This window comes from Myxocyprinus asiaticus, chromosome 28 (genome assembly GCF_019703515.2).
Source record: "Myxocyprinus asiaticus isolate MX2 ecotype Aquarium Trade chromosome 28, UBuf_Myxa_2, whole genome shotgun sequence".
Lineage (NCBI taxonomy): Eukaryota > Metazoa > Chordata > Actinopteri > Cypriniformes > Catostomidae > Myxocyprinus > Myxocyprinus asiaticus.
Window position 1 is genome coordinate 41685857 of NC_059371.1, and position 13236 is coordinate 41699092.

Consider the following 13236-nt stretch of genomic DNA (forward strand, 5'->3'; position numbering starts at 1 on the left):
GTATGATTAAAATAATCATGGATAATTTTTGATTCTAGAAGTTTCAGAAAGAGTCTGTTTATAATTTGTAGGCATACATCTTAAAGTATTTTTTAGCATTAAAATTAAGTAGGATTATTTTAATTATTTTAATATTTCTTATTTTAAATGAATTTTAATTCATTTTGAGGCCCCCTTGAAAGTGTGCTGTGGCCCCCTTGTGGGTCCCGGCCCCCTGGTTGAGAACCACTGCTTTAAACAATATTAATTCAAATAAGTTGATATGAACAAATGGTCTCTCTTTAATTTAAAAACCCATTATATGCCCCATTCACACTGCAGGCGGCTTTGTCTCTTGGTGCCGCACGACTTTGCGATCTGTGTTGCTGGTGGGCGTTCCTTCTGCTGCCGCCGATCTAACATTATTGGTGGACTGCACAACTTGCCATAATAGCGTTTGGAATGCTGATTACAGATGATACTGCCGATAAAACTAAGATGTCATTCTAATTTGACAAGAAATCAGTTCTTTTGCCTCTAAAAATGGACATTCTGCAGTGGAGAGCATTTTATATAACCTGCAGCAGCGCTCAATGCATCATATCATTAAACAAGACAAAAGTTATATCAATATATGAATCAAACTCACTCAGAATGCCGTCACAGTTTTCCACGCATCATTTTATTAGCCCATATCTATGTAATGTGTTTACAGACAAATGATATAGAGCACACAGAAACGTTTTACTTCTCCATCTCAACTCCAGTATCTTTCTCATTACCTGGAGATGGATGGTGTGACTCGTCGGTATTCGCTTGTCAATGTCGCTCGTCATTTGCATAAAGTTGAAATTTTCTCAACTTATCTTGTCGCTCTCCACAGCGATTTCTGTCTCCAATGGTGGCGACAGCTCATGTCACTGTGCTCCCGTTGAAAACGAATGGGATCGTGTCGCTTCGTCGCGCGATGTCACTAGCAGTGTGAACGGGGCTTATTGCGTACAGGTGACCGGTACGGACACTTCATATCAAATCATATGATGAATCAAACAGTGTTTTTTCCCCCCATGATGATTCAGATAGATCGCTTTTTATTGCTTTGATCTGTGATGTTTCAGTCTTATTGCATTAATAGCTAACATTTGGGAAGGGATCATTTTGACAAACCTAGCAATTTGATTAGTTATTTAATAAGCATTATTTTATATTATTGCGCTGTTCAGCATGTGCCATACACACAACTTTAGAGGGCGCCACTCGCTCACGCAGCACTGACTGAAGCGGTCAATTCAGACTATATTTTAAAACACAGCCTTTTGAGGTGTAGCAATCGTGCAAGGACAAATGGATATTTCAGTCTTATTTCAATTCATCATGCAACCTTGACGGAAACTATACTGCTGTTAAAGAGGTCAAAGTTTAAGGGTTTTTAAACTGTTTTGGATGGCTTTCCCTCATCATGTAAGTGCAGCCTCACAAATGTCAGGTCTGTAACGTCGGTGTGACAAGGTTCTAGTACTCTCTCAAGGAGGAAGCGGGTGCCAGGTGAACAGATGTCGTAACTCTATATTTTTACAATGCTTTTCAGCACACCAAAACGAACACACACACTCAAGTTCAGGCTCGGCTCTCTCTTGGCTTTTAAGTTCACCTCCTGTCCGAGCTCCTCCCTCTCCGGGACCACCATGCCAAAGTCACCGGAACCGCCTCTCTCCATGGTTTTAGGAGATTGAGGTGGTAAATCTGACGTGCTCCACCTCTATCCATTAGTTTTACCTCATAAGCGATTTCCCCGACTCGTCTTGTGACCTCAAAGGGCCCTTGCCACTTGGCGAGTAATTTAGAGCTTGATGCAGGGAGTAATACAAGAACTTTATCTCCCGGTGCAAATTCCCATAGCCGAGTACCCCTATTATACAGCCGACTTTGACGTTCTTGAGCCTGGAGCAAATTCTCCTGTGTTAATTGGTCCATGTCAATTCGTTCAAAGGGGACCTCAGTCAAGGGAATGGCGCTCTTGGGTGGCCGGCGGATTCACAAGCTGACATTCACAGCATGCCGCACACCATCTGCGAACATCCCTGTGAATGCCTAGCCAGTAGAAACAGGCCATTAAATGGTTCATTGTCTTTTCCTGCCCTAAGTGACCTGCCATTGGATTATAATGAGCCGTCTGGAACAACATTTCCCAGCGGCTCTTCGGTACTAACAATTAGGTTGTATCTTCCTTTGTGTGAGCGTCCTGTGTCACTCGATATAACCGATCCTTGATAAAATATGGATATGCGAGTGCAATGTCTGGCTGGAGGCGTTGACCATCAATCACTTTCACCTGATCAAAGGAGTGCCTAAGAGTCTCTTCTCGCATCTGCTCCAGAGGGAAATCCCCTGCAGGGAGTCCTCTAAGGGCTGGGGAAGCCGAAACTTCCCCCTCCCTTACATCATTCTGACATAGACGGCCCCAGCTCCACCTCCCCAGCCAGTAAATTGCAAGCCACACCGAGACACTTTGTTACAGGACCCATCCACACAAATTTCCCTCAATTTAGCAGTAAATGCCAGCCAATTCGTACCCAAGATTAGTGGATGGGTGAGGCTGGGACAAACCGCAGCATTTGTCCCTGAAATTGAATGATGATGATCACTAACGGGTAATCGTGAATATCTCCGTGCACACACCTTACCTTCATCCGCCGGCTTGTATCCAAAGCCTCGGATTGAATCAAGCTTTGGTGAATGAAAGTCAAATCAAATCAAAAATCAAATCACATTTATTGTCACACAGCCATATACACAAGTGCAATGGTGTGTGAAATTCTTGGGTGCAGTTCCGATCAATATAGCAGTCATGACAGTGATGAGACATATACCAATTTACAATAACATCAATTAACACAACACAATTTAAAGTCTAATATACACATAATTACACACAACACAATATACAAATGATAACTTATACTGTACAGTATACAATACGCACAATATAGATACACATTATTCAATAAAAATAAAGTATATATAGTAGTATATATAGAATGTACAGTAGGTTGTATTGTACTGTATTGACATTCAGGCTGACATAATTGACATAATATAATAATAATATAATTTATGACAGTCCGGTGTGAGATATAAGAGTAAGAGTAATAATAATAATAAAGTGCAGTGCTGATGTATTTTGATCATGGGAGATCAAGAGTTCAAAAGTCTGATTGCTTGGGGGATGAAGCTATCATGGAGTCGGCTGGTGCGGGTCCTGATGCTGCGATATCGCCTGACTGATGGTAGCAGTGAGAACAGCCCATGGCTCGGGTGGCTGGAGTCTCTGATGATCCTCCGAGCTTTTTTCACACACCACCTTGTATATATTTCCTGGAGGGAGGGAAGCTCACCTCCGATGATGTGTCTGGCAGTTCGCACCACCCTTTGCAGTGCTTTGTGGTTGTGGGCTGTGCTATTGCCGTACCAGGATGCTCTCTACAGTGCAGGTGTAGAACCGTGTGAGGATGTGGCGGTTCATTCCAAACTTCCTCAGCCATCTCAGGAAGAAGAGGCGCTGATGAGCCTTCTTCACAACGACTTCAGTGTGGATGGACCATGTGAGTTCTTCAGTGATGTGGACACCCAGAAACTTGAAGCTGCTGACTCTCTCCACTGGTGCTCCATTGATGGTGATGGGACTGTGTTCTCTGTCTTTCCTTCTGAAGTCCACCACAAGTTCCTTTGTCTTACTGACGTTGAGGGAGAGGTTGTGCTCCTGACACCAGTGTGTCAGAGTGTGCACCTCCTCTCTGTAAGCTGTTTCATCATTGTCAGTGATCAGACATACCATCAGCAAACTTAATGATGGCATTGGAGCTATGTGTTGCCACACAGTCATGTGTGTACAAGGAATACAAGAGTGGGCTGAGAACACAGCCCTATGGGGCTCCAGTGTTGAGGGTCAGTGATGAGGAGATGTTGCTGCCTATTCTAACCACCTGGCGTCTGCTTGACAGGAAGTCCAGGATCCAGCTGCACAGCGAGCTGTTTAAGCCCAGAGCCCAGAGTTTCTCATCAAGCTTGGAGGGCAGTATGGTGTTGAATGCTGAGCTGTAGTCTACAAACAGCATTCTCACATGTGTTCTTTTTTTCCAGGTGGGAGAGAGCAGTGTGTATTGTAGATGCAATGGCATCATCAGTGGAGCGGTTGTTGCGGTAAGCAAACTGCAATGGGTCTAGAGAGAGAGGCAGCACAGAGCAGATGTAATCTCTGATTAGTCTCTCAAAGCATTTGCTGATGATGGGGGTCAGAGCAACAGGACGCCAGTCATTTAAGCAAGTGATTTTTGATTGCTTTGGAACAGGCACAGTGGTGGATGTTTTAAAGCATGTGGGGACTACAGACAAAGAGAGGGAAAGGTTGAAAATGTCCGTAAAAACACCAGCCAGCTGGTTCGCACACGCTCTGATGACACGGCCCGGAATGCCGTCTGGGCCCGCGGCTTTGCGGATATTCACCCGTCGGAAGGATCGGGTTACATCTGCTACAGAGACGGAGAGTGAACTAACCCCTGTAGCTTTGGCCGTGAGAGCTCTCTCCGTGAGGGCGGTGTTATTTCCCTCAAAACGAGCATAAAAAGTATTTAGCTCATCCGGGAGAGAGGCAGCTGTTTTCATGGCGGAGTTTTTATTCCCTTTAAAGTCCATGATGATGTTAATTCCCTGTCACATGCTTCTAGAGTTGGTGGTGTTAAACTGTCCTTCAATCTTGTTCCTGTACTGGCGTTTTGCTGTTCTGTTTTTCGGAGGGCATAACTGGCTTGTTTATGCTCCTCCACATTTCCGGAATTGAAAGCGGAGGTCCGCACATTAAGTGCCGCGCGAACATCGCTATTTATCCATGGCTTCTGGTTCGGATAGATCCATATTGTTCTGGTCAGAACTACGTCCTCCATGCACTTTTTGATAAAACACATTACGCTATCAGCGTAAACCTCGATGTCGTCATCAGAGGCGGACCAGAACATCTCCTAGTCCGTGTGATCAAAACAGTCTTGTAGCGTAGAGTCTGATTGGTCCGACCAGCACTGGATCGTTCTGAGGGTGGGTGCTTCCTGTTTCAGTTTCTGCCTGTAAGCGGGCAGAAGCAGAATGGAAGAGTGGTCCGATTTGCCAAATGGTGGGCGGGGGTGGGATTTGTAGCCATCCCGGAAGGGAGAGTAGCAATGGTCCAAAACCCGGTCCCCTCGTGTGTTGAAACTAATGTGTTGGTGGTATTTTGGTGCGACTGATTTGAAACTGGCTTTATTAAAGTCCCCGTTCACAATGAACACGGCCTCAGGGTGCGCGGTTTCCTGCTCACTTATACTCCCATACAGTTCCTTGAGTGTCCGGCAGTGATAATGACCGCTGTGAATTCCCTCGGTAGCCAGAATGGTCGACACAGGAGCATGAGAAATTCCAGAACAGGAGAGCAGAAAGACTTGATAGAATGTACATTCCTCTGATCACACCAGGATTTGTTGATCATAAAACATACACCACCACCTCTGCTTTTACCTGAGAGGTCTTTCGCTCTGTCCGCTCGGTGCACGGAGGACCCCGTGGGTTCAATGGCTGAATCTGGAATCTCCGCAGACATCCAAGTTTCCGTAAGGCAGATAATGCCGGACTGAATCAAGCTTTAGTGAATGAAAGTTTGATTACAACTTGAATCCACCAAGGCTTGATATGTACCCCCCTTATACTCAAAGGTATTTGATATGCTCCTGCTCGATCGGGGGCGGCCTGTGGCGCGTCAGGGACCCAGACCAATGTCTCCTCCTCTATTGTGGGGCATCAGTCCAGGAAATACCCAGGACCCCCGCAGCTCCAGCAGACCAGCCCAGACTTCACGGCCACACATGCGACAGCAGATTCACCAGCCTGTGGGGGAGAACGGAGAGGGTTAGGGACAGCCAATGGGATGAATGGCCCACGGGACCAGGGAACCGGTTTTCTTAAGGGAGTTCCCCATTTCTGGGGAACAGGATGAGGATGGGGGGAGGGAAAGGAGAGAGAGAAAGCTCACCGGCCCCCGGATATGCTGCTATATGGTGCTCAGCTAACTGGATCGCCTCCTCCAGTGATGCCAGATGGTGGTACTGGACCCACTTCACTGTCTCCTTCAGCAGCGGGAGACTAACTGCTCCAGCACCATGATGTTGATGACATCGTCGCTTTTCTCCTCAGCCAGCAACCACCACCGGCAGGCATTGCGGAGCTGTTGTGCAAAAGCAAACGGGCAGTCGTCATCGCTCAGTGTCAGTGTGTGGAACCGCTGGAGGTACTGTTCTGGGCTGCGGCCGACCCGTTGTAGAATGGCTTTCTTCAAATCGGCATACTCCAGAAGGTTGGCAACCGGGAGTTGTTGTACCACAAGTTGGGCTTCCCCAGACAGCAGCAGCAGCAGAACGACCGCCCACTGCGAGCGTGCCCACTTCAGGGCTCTGGCTGTGTGCTCGAAGAGCTCCAGGAAGGCCTCCGGGTTATCCTGTGGTGCCATCTTAGCAAGCGTCACATGGAGTCCTGCTGTTGCTGAGGTCATGGCTGAACCCCCCTCCTGGGGCAGCAAGCTTTGCAACACCCGCTTGTCCTCCGCTTGGGCCTGGAGGAGAATCTCAAAACGCTTCTCCTTCTCCAGCTCCATGAGGGCCTGGTGTTGTGCCTGGTGGATGCTGGCGAAGGACTTGAAGACTTCTTCCAGTGGCGAGGACATGATGGCAGCGTATTCTTTCTCCTGTCCTGGGTTTCAGCACGAGTGTGACAAGGTTCTAGTATTCTCTCAAGGAGGAAGCGGGGGCCAGGTGAACAAATCTCATAACTCTTTAGTTTTACAATGTTTTTCAGCAAACCAAAATGCACACACACAAGTTCAGGCTCGGCTCTCTCTCTCCCTCCGGCGGTCTGGATTACCCTTGAAATACTTCTCTGCTCTCACTGCAAACACAAAGCAGCTGTTAGAGGTGATTTCCCACAGTTGTCAACCTTACCGCAGCCTCTCTCACCACAGACGTCGCTCGGCCATGCCCCCATCACCACAGTCATTTTTTCCCCATTTATGTAATAACAGTTCATAAAAATTAAACACTGCATGTAGGGCTGGGTGATATTTAACTTTTTTAAATTAAGGTCGATTCAACTTTTAAATATATTCAACTAAAAAGTAACTTCAACATAATTTTTATTAGAATGCATGGCAGCCTGGTTAGAGAAATCAAAGTTCTATTCATTATAGAAAACATAGGTGTGCAAAAAACAAAGTACACCACACAGGAAGTAGTCAAAAGTAAATGGAAAATTAAAATCTAATTAATTTAAAATAACGCAGATGTTCAGAAATAATAGTATAAAATAAGGAAACTGTATGATGCTTTTTAGCCAATGTAGGTATTGATGTTTATCTAAACCAACCAAGTCTATCTAGAAATTAATATCTAGAAATTATGAAGTTTATCTAGAAAGTACTCATCATAAGTATATCAAACCATTAGTACAGTGCATTCAGGAAGTATTTAGACCCCTTCATGTTTTTCACATTTTCTTATGTTGCAGCCTTGTGGTGAAATGCTTTTTTTTTTCACATCAATTTACACTCCATACCCTGTAATGACAAAACAAAACCAGATTTTTGATAACTTTGCAAATTTATTAAAAAGAAAAAACTGAAATATCACATTGACTTAAGTATTCAGACCCTTAACTCAGTACTTAGTTGAAGCACCTTTGGCAGTGATTACAGCCTCAAGTCTGTTTTGGTATGATATGACAAGCTTTGCACACCTGGATTTGGGGATTTTCTGCCATTCTTCTCTGCAGATCCTCTCAAGCTCTGTCAGGTTGAATGGGGACCGTCGATGGACAGCCATTTTCAGGTCTCTCCAGAGACGTTTGATTGGGTTCAAGTCCGGGCTCTGGCTGAGCCACTCAAGGGCATTCACAGATTTGTCCCTAAGCCACTCTTGCGTTGTCTTGGCTGTGTGCTTAGGGTCATTGTCCTGTTGGAATTTGAACTTTCTGCCCAGTCTGAGGTCCTGAGCGCTCTGGACCAGGTTTTCTTTAAGGATTTCTCTGTATTTTTCTGCATTCAGCTTTCCTTCAACCCTGACCAGTACCCCCTGCCACTGAAAAACACCCCCACAGCATGAAGCTACCACCACCAGGCTTCAGTGTTGGGATGGTATTGCACAGGTGATGAGCGGTGCCTAGTTTCCTTCAGACATGATGCTTCGAATTGTGGCCAAACAGTTCAATGTTTGTTTCATCAGACCAGAGAATCTTGTTTCTCAGCTGTCCTTCTGCAAGTTTCTCGCATCTCCACACATAATCTCTGGAGATCAACCAGATTGACCATCAGGTTCTTGGTCACTGCCCTTACCAAGGCCCTTCTCCTCCGATTGCTCAGTTTGGCTGGGCGGCCAGCTCTAGGAAGAGTCCTGGTTGTTCCAAACTTCATCCATTTAAGAATTATGGAGGCCACTATGCTCTTGAAACCTTCAATGCTGCTGAAATTTTTTGTTGCCTTCCCCAGATCAGTGCCTCAACACAATCCTGTCTGAGCTCTGCAGGCAGTTCCTTTGACCTCATGGATTGGTTTTGCTCTGATATGCATTTTCAGCTATGGGACCTTATATAGACAGGTGTGTGCCTTTCCAAATTTAAAAATGATTTCAAAACATAAATTAAAATTAATCGATACAATATAAAAAAAATAAATTAAAAAAAATCGCCCAGCCCTACATACATGTTCTTAGGAGTGTTAAATCTTATACATTCTGTGTAGATTCATAGTATTATCTCTGGACTGTAATTCACAGTTTTTAAGTGTGTGTTCTCCACAAAAAAAAAACAAAAAAAACTTTCTGTAATGCAAGTTAATTCATTATCTAAACTGGGAACTCTAACACTTGTCTAGACTAAATGTTTTCTGATGTCTGGACTGTATGTGCAGGGGTTTGGGATTATACATGCAAAATATATTGATATACTGGCAATGAGTACTTCAAAAGTTAAATTAAACTTCATATTTTCACTGCAAATGTCACATCAGTAATGCTGGAATTAACCTTTTAATGTTTCCAAAATCATAAAAAAATCTTCAGGGACAATGACTCTGGATTAGGATTTCTGATTAAAGCCTTATTATTGTTCGTTTATAATTATGACATTATAGGAATAGTTCACCCAAAAATGAAAACTGTCATTATGTACTCATCCTCATGTTATTCCCAACATGTATGACTTTCTTTCTGTGTCTGTGGCTCACATTTAATCTAAATGACTATAATCATGAAATGCAGTTATCAGACAGAATTGATGCACAGCAAAAATCACAAATATATAATGGACGCTTGTGTTCTGCCATTAAATTAGCATTCAATTTGATTTATTTTACGTTTGTCCCTTTTGGAATGACTTCTGTTAATTTATTCATTGTGTAGAGCTGATGGAAGAGCAAGAGGAACATCAAGAACTGAATGAAGTGGAGGAGAAACATCAGTATCAGAAACATCATGATTTTATAATTGGAGAAAAGACAGAAAATAATTTATCACAAAAAAAGCTTCAAAGAAGAGCACCCAAAAATACTTTCACCTGCTCTCAGTGTGGAAAGAGTTTCACATTTAAAAGCCACCTTAATAAACACATGAGAGTTCACACTGGAGAGAAGCCCTTCACATGCCATCAGTGTGGAAAGGGTTTTGCACGTAAAGAATGTCTTAATGTACACAAAAGAGTTCACACTGGAGAGAAGCCTTACATGTGCCATCAGTGTGGGAAAAGTTTTGCATATGCACACGATCTCAAGATTCATCTCCACCGTCACTCTGGAGAAAGACCATTTGAATGTGACAAGTGTGGTAAAACATTTGTAGTAATTTCAGGCCTAAAACAACATCTGAAAACTCACTCAAAAGAGAAACCTTACAATTGTGCTTTTTGTGGAAAGAGTTTTGCACGTGTGTCCTATTATAAAGAGCACCAGAACATCCATACCGGTGTGGCGGCTCATAAGTGCTTTGAATGTGGGAAGATCTTTATTACAGCCAGCAACTTGAAAAAGCACCAAATAATTCATACTGGAGAGAAACCTTACAAGTGCTCACACTGTGGAAAGAGTTTCACTCGGTCAGACAATCTAAAAACACACGAGAGAATTCATACTGGATAGTCTTGTCTAATTGGCTAGTTGCACAAGATGACGCCTGTGAGCTTTCACCACACGCTCATTGAAACTGAGTGTGAACACACGGTGTGATCGCGATGTAAGCAGGGCTTTATTGTTGCTTTGAGAATAAACTTCCAAAGGAGACTTGGTGGAGACCAGCATGAACCTGTTTACAAGAAAGAAATGAGAGTGGTTTATCAGTGACTGTAGATAACATTCACTTTACATTGTTGTGTTCCTCAACTAGCAGCGACGAGCTGACCAACAATATGAAGTAAATAGTGTTAAAATTGTGGGTAGCACTTTACAATAAGGTTCTGTACGTTAACATGCAATAGCTAACGTGAAATAACAACTAACAGTACTTTTACAGCATTTATTAACCTTGATTCATTTTGATTTATATCGATACATTTACATGGGGCATATGAACGAAAGGTATTTAACAATAAACAATAATATATTAAAATGAAACATTAACCAAATGCATTAACCAATGTTTACGAAATGAACCTTATTGTAAAGTGTTACCAAAATGTTGCATGTGTAATCAGACATAAGACGCAAACAGAAATTGTAACTTTATAAATGTGTTGGATGTTGTCCAACAGAGGATTAATATGACCTTATTTACCCTGCAGTTGTATATTCATCTTCAAATTGTATATTTTACTCAATCTGTATCCAAGCCTAGCATTATTTATTCATGTTCACAGAAACTTAGATGAGCTACTGAAGATTATTATCGTTCTTACCTTCATAGTCATTGATGTAACGCATATATACTGTAGCGTGTTGACATGTTGTTTATGGTCTTATTCTAACTGATAAGAGAAATTTGTGTTATGCATTTTACTGGGTTGTAATGTCTTGCATTGATAGCTGTTCCTGAATGTTTAGTGTATGAATGTGTGCAAGGGGAGACTGTGCAGAAGGGGTTCACCTCTGTTTTTAAGTGTACTTCTCTAAACAATTACAGAGTGTATGGCGTGGCTGTGGCCGACAACAGCCTTAAATAAACACACTGTTTATGAGTTCGACCTCATGTGTCTTCATTGCGAAGCTACAATACATTTTAAATCTCTTTTCTGTTAACACCTCATATAAAATGACATTTTTAGTGGTCTCCGTACTGGTGCCAGGTGAAAACGGAAGTGGTTATGCCCACACTCTGTAAACCAGGAATCAAACTTGGTGTCTTATGCAACTTGCCAGCTATTGTGATGACTCTTCACCACCACAAGATGGCAGCACCTTGAGTCTGGAGTCATCCGAGAGGGAATTAGCTGCTAATCCACTAGCGACCAGGGTGGATTTGGAGCGCGTCTGGGAGAAGCTGGAACATTTGGAGAACCGTAACCGGCAGAATAATGTCCAAATTGTTGGAATTCCTGAGGGAGCAGAGGGTCAGAATATGGTGGAATTCCTGGATGGGCTCTTTCCAAGTCTGCTCGACATAACAGGCCATAAGCTGGAAATCGAGCAAGCTCACAGAGTTCCAGCTCGGCGATCCGCTAAGGGAGACAGGCCCCGATCAAGTTTGGCCAAATTTCTGAGATCATTGGATAAAGATCTCGTTTTACACGAGGCGAGGAGTAAAGGAAGCCTTTCTTGGAAGGCAGCATTTTCTTGTTCCCAGACTTTGCGAATTCAATGAGAGGAATGCAAGAAACTCTTACATCAACAGAAGGTTGCTTTTGCACTGATGTTCCCGGCCAAATTGAGAATAGATGCTAAGGATGGCCACAAAATATTTACATGTCCCCAGCAAGCGATGTCCTTCATAAAGTCAATTGACTGAGTAAGTTATTTTGTGGTACTCACGTTGCAGCCAAGTGAGCCTGACTCAGTGAACATTCACTTGACCGTCCGAGGAAACTGGGCGCCTTTTTTGTTTCTTTTTTGTGCTGGTTCCGCCTAGCGGCTGGAGTTTGTTTTGTGGAATAACACTCCTTCGGGAGAGTGTTGTGGATGAATCTGCATGTTCTTTGTGCATATGCCTCCTATTGGTTGGAGATTGTTTTATAGATTATCTTCTGTTGTGTAATTCTGTCTCACAAAATTTGTATAGAAACACCAGACTTGAACAATTCGATGGCAAAGTTGTCGCGGGGGCTCTCGTAGTCATACATGGACTGAGTTTAGTGGGATGGACACCGGTTGGCACTGTCATGCACGGGGTTAATGCACATGTTTTTCTTTTTTCTGTTTGTTTGGTTCGGGGGAAATTTGGGGTTTGATTGTTGCACTAATGTTTGAATGTGGTCTTTATAATTTTATTTTTGGCACACAATCTATTTTTTCTGATATTTCAAAATGTCAAATGTTAATATGAGTGGATTGTCTCTCTCCATGTGGAATGTGAATGGGATGGGGCACCCCATAATGGAAGGTTATTTCTCTTCTTAAATGTAAGAAATATGATATAGTGTTTCTTTAAGAAAATCATCTTTCCCTGCAGGAAGCTGAAAAATATGGGAAGATATGGGGTGGACATGTTTTCTTTAGTGCTGGCTCAAGTAAGAGCAGGGGAGTCTACACTGAAAAGCATCTACAATTTAAATGTCTCAAACAGATTAAAGATTAGGAAGAGTCATTATTGTTTTAGCAGAAATTCAGTGGCAAAGTTTGATTTTGGCTAATATTTACGCACCTAACGCTGATGATCAGGGCTTTTTTATAGATCTTAAAGGGATGTTACAAGCCGCTGGCACCCCTCATGATATAATATTGAGAGGAGACTTTAATCTATTGATGGACTCAATCCTTGATCATAAGCAAAAGTGTGTAAACCCCTTGGAGCAAAATTGACACTTCACAGGATGTGTAAAAATCTTGGTCTTACAGATATTTGGAGACTTTTGAACTCATCTGGTAGGACTATACATTTTTTTCATCAGTCCATAAGATTTATTTTAGAATATGCCTTGGTGAGTTTAGAGATGTTGCCACATACGGAGAAAAATAAATCATATAGTTGGTGCTTTAATGTATCCCTTTTGCAAAATCCAGAATTCCAACAAATGTTAAAGGCTGAAATCATTGTCTATATGGAGACCAACTGG

General features: G+C 42.9%; 1 protein-coding gene across 1 annotated transcript in view; it reads left to right on the top strand.

The window, feature by feature from the left end:
- Positions 1 to 13236, top strand: part of LOC127418542 (uncharacterized) — a 164512-nt gene that overhangs the window by 43757 nt on the left and 107519 nt on the right.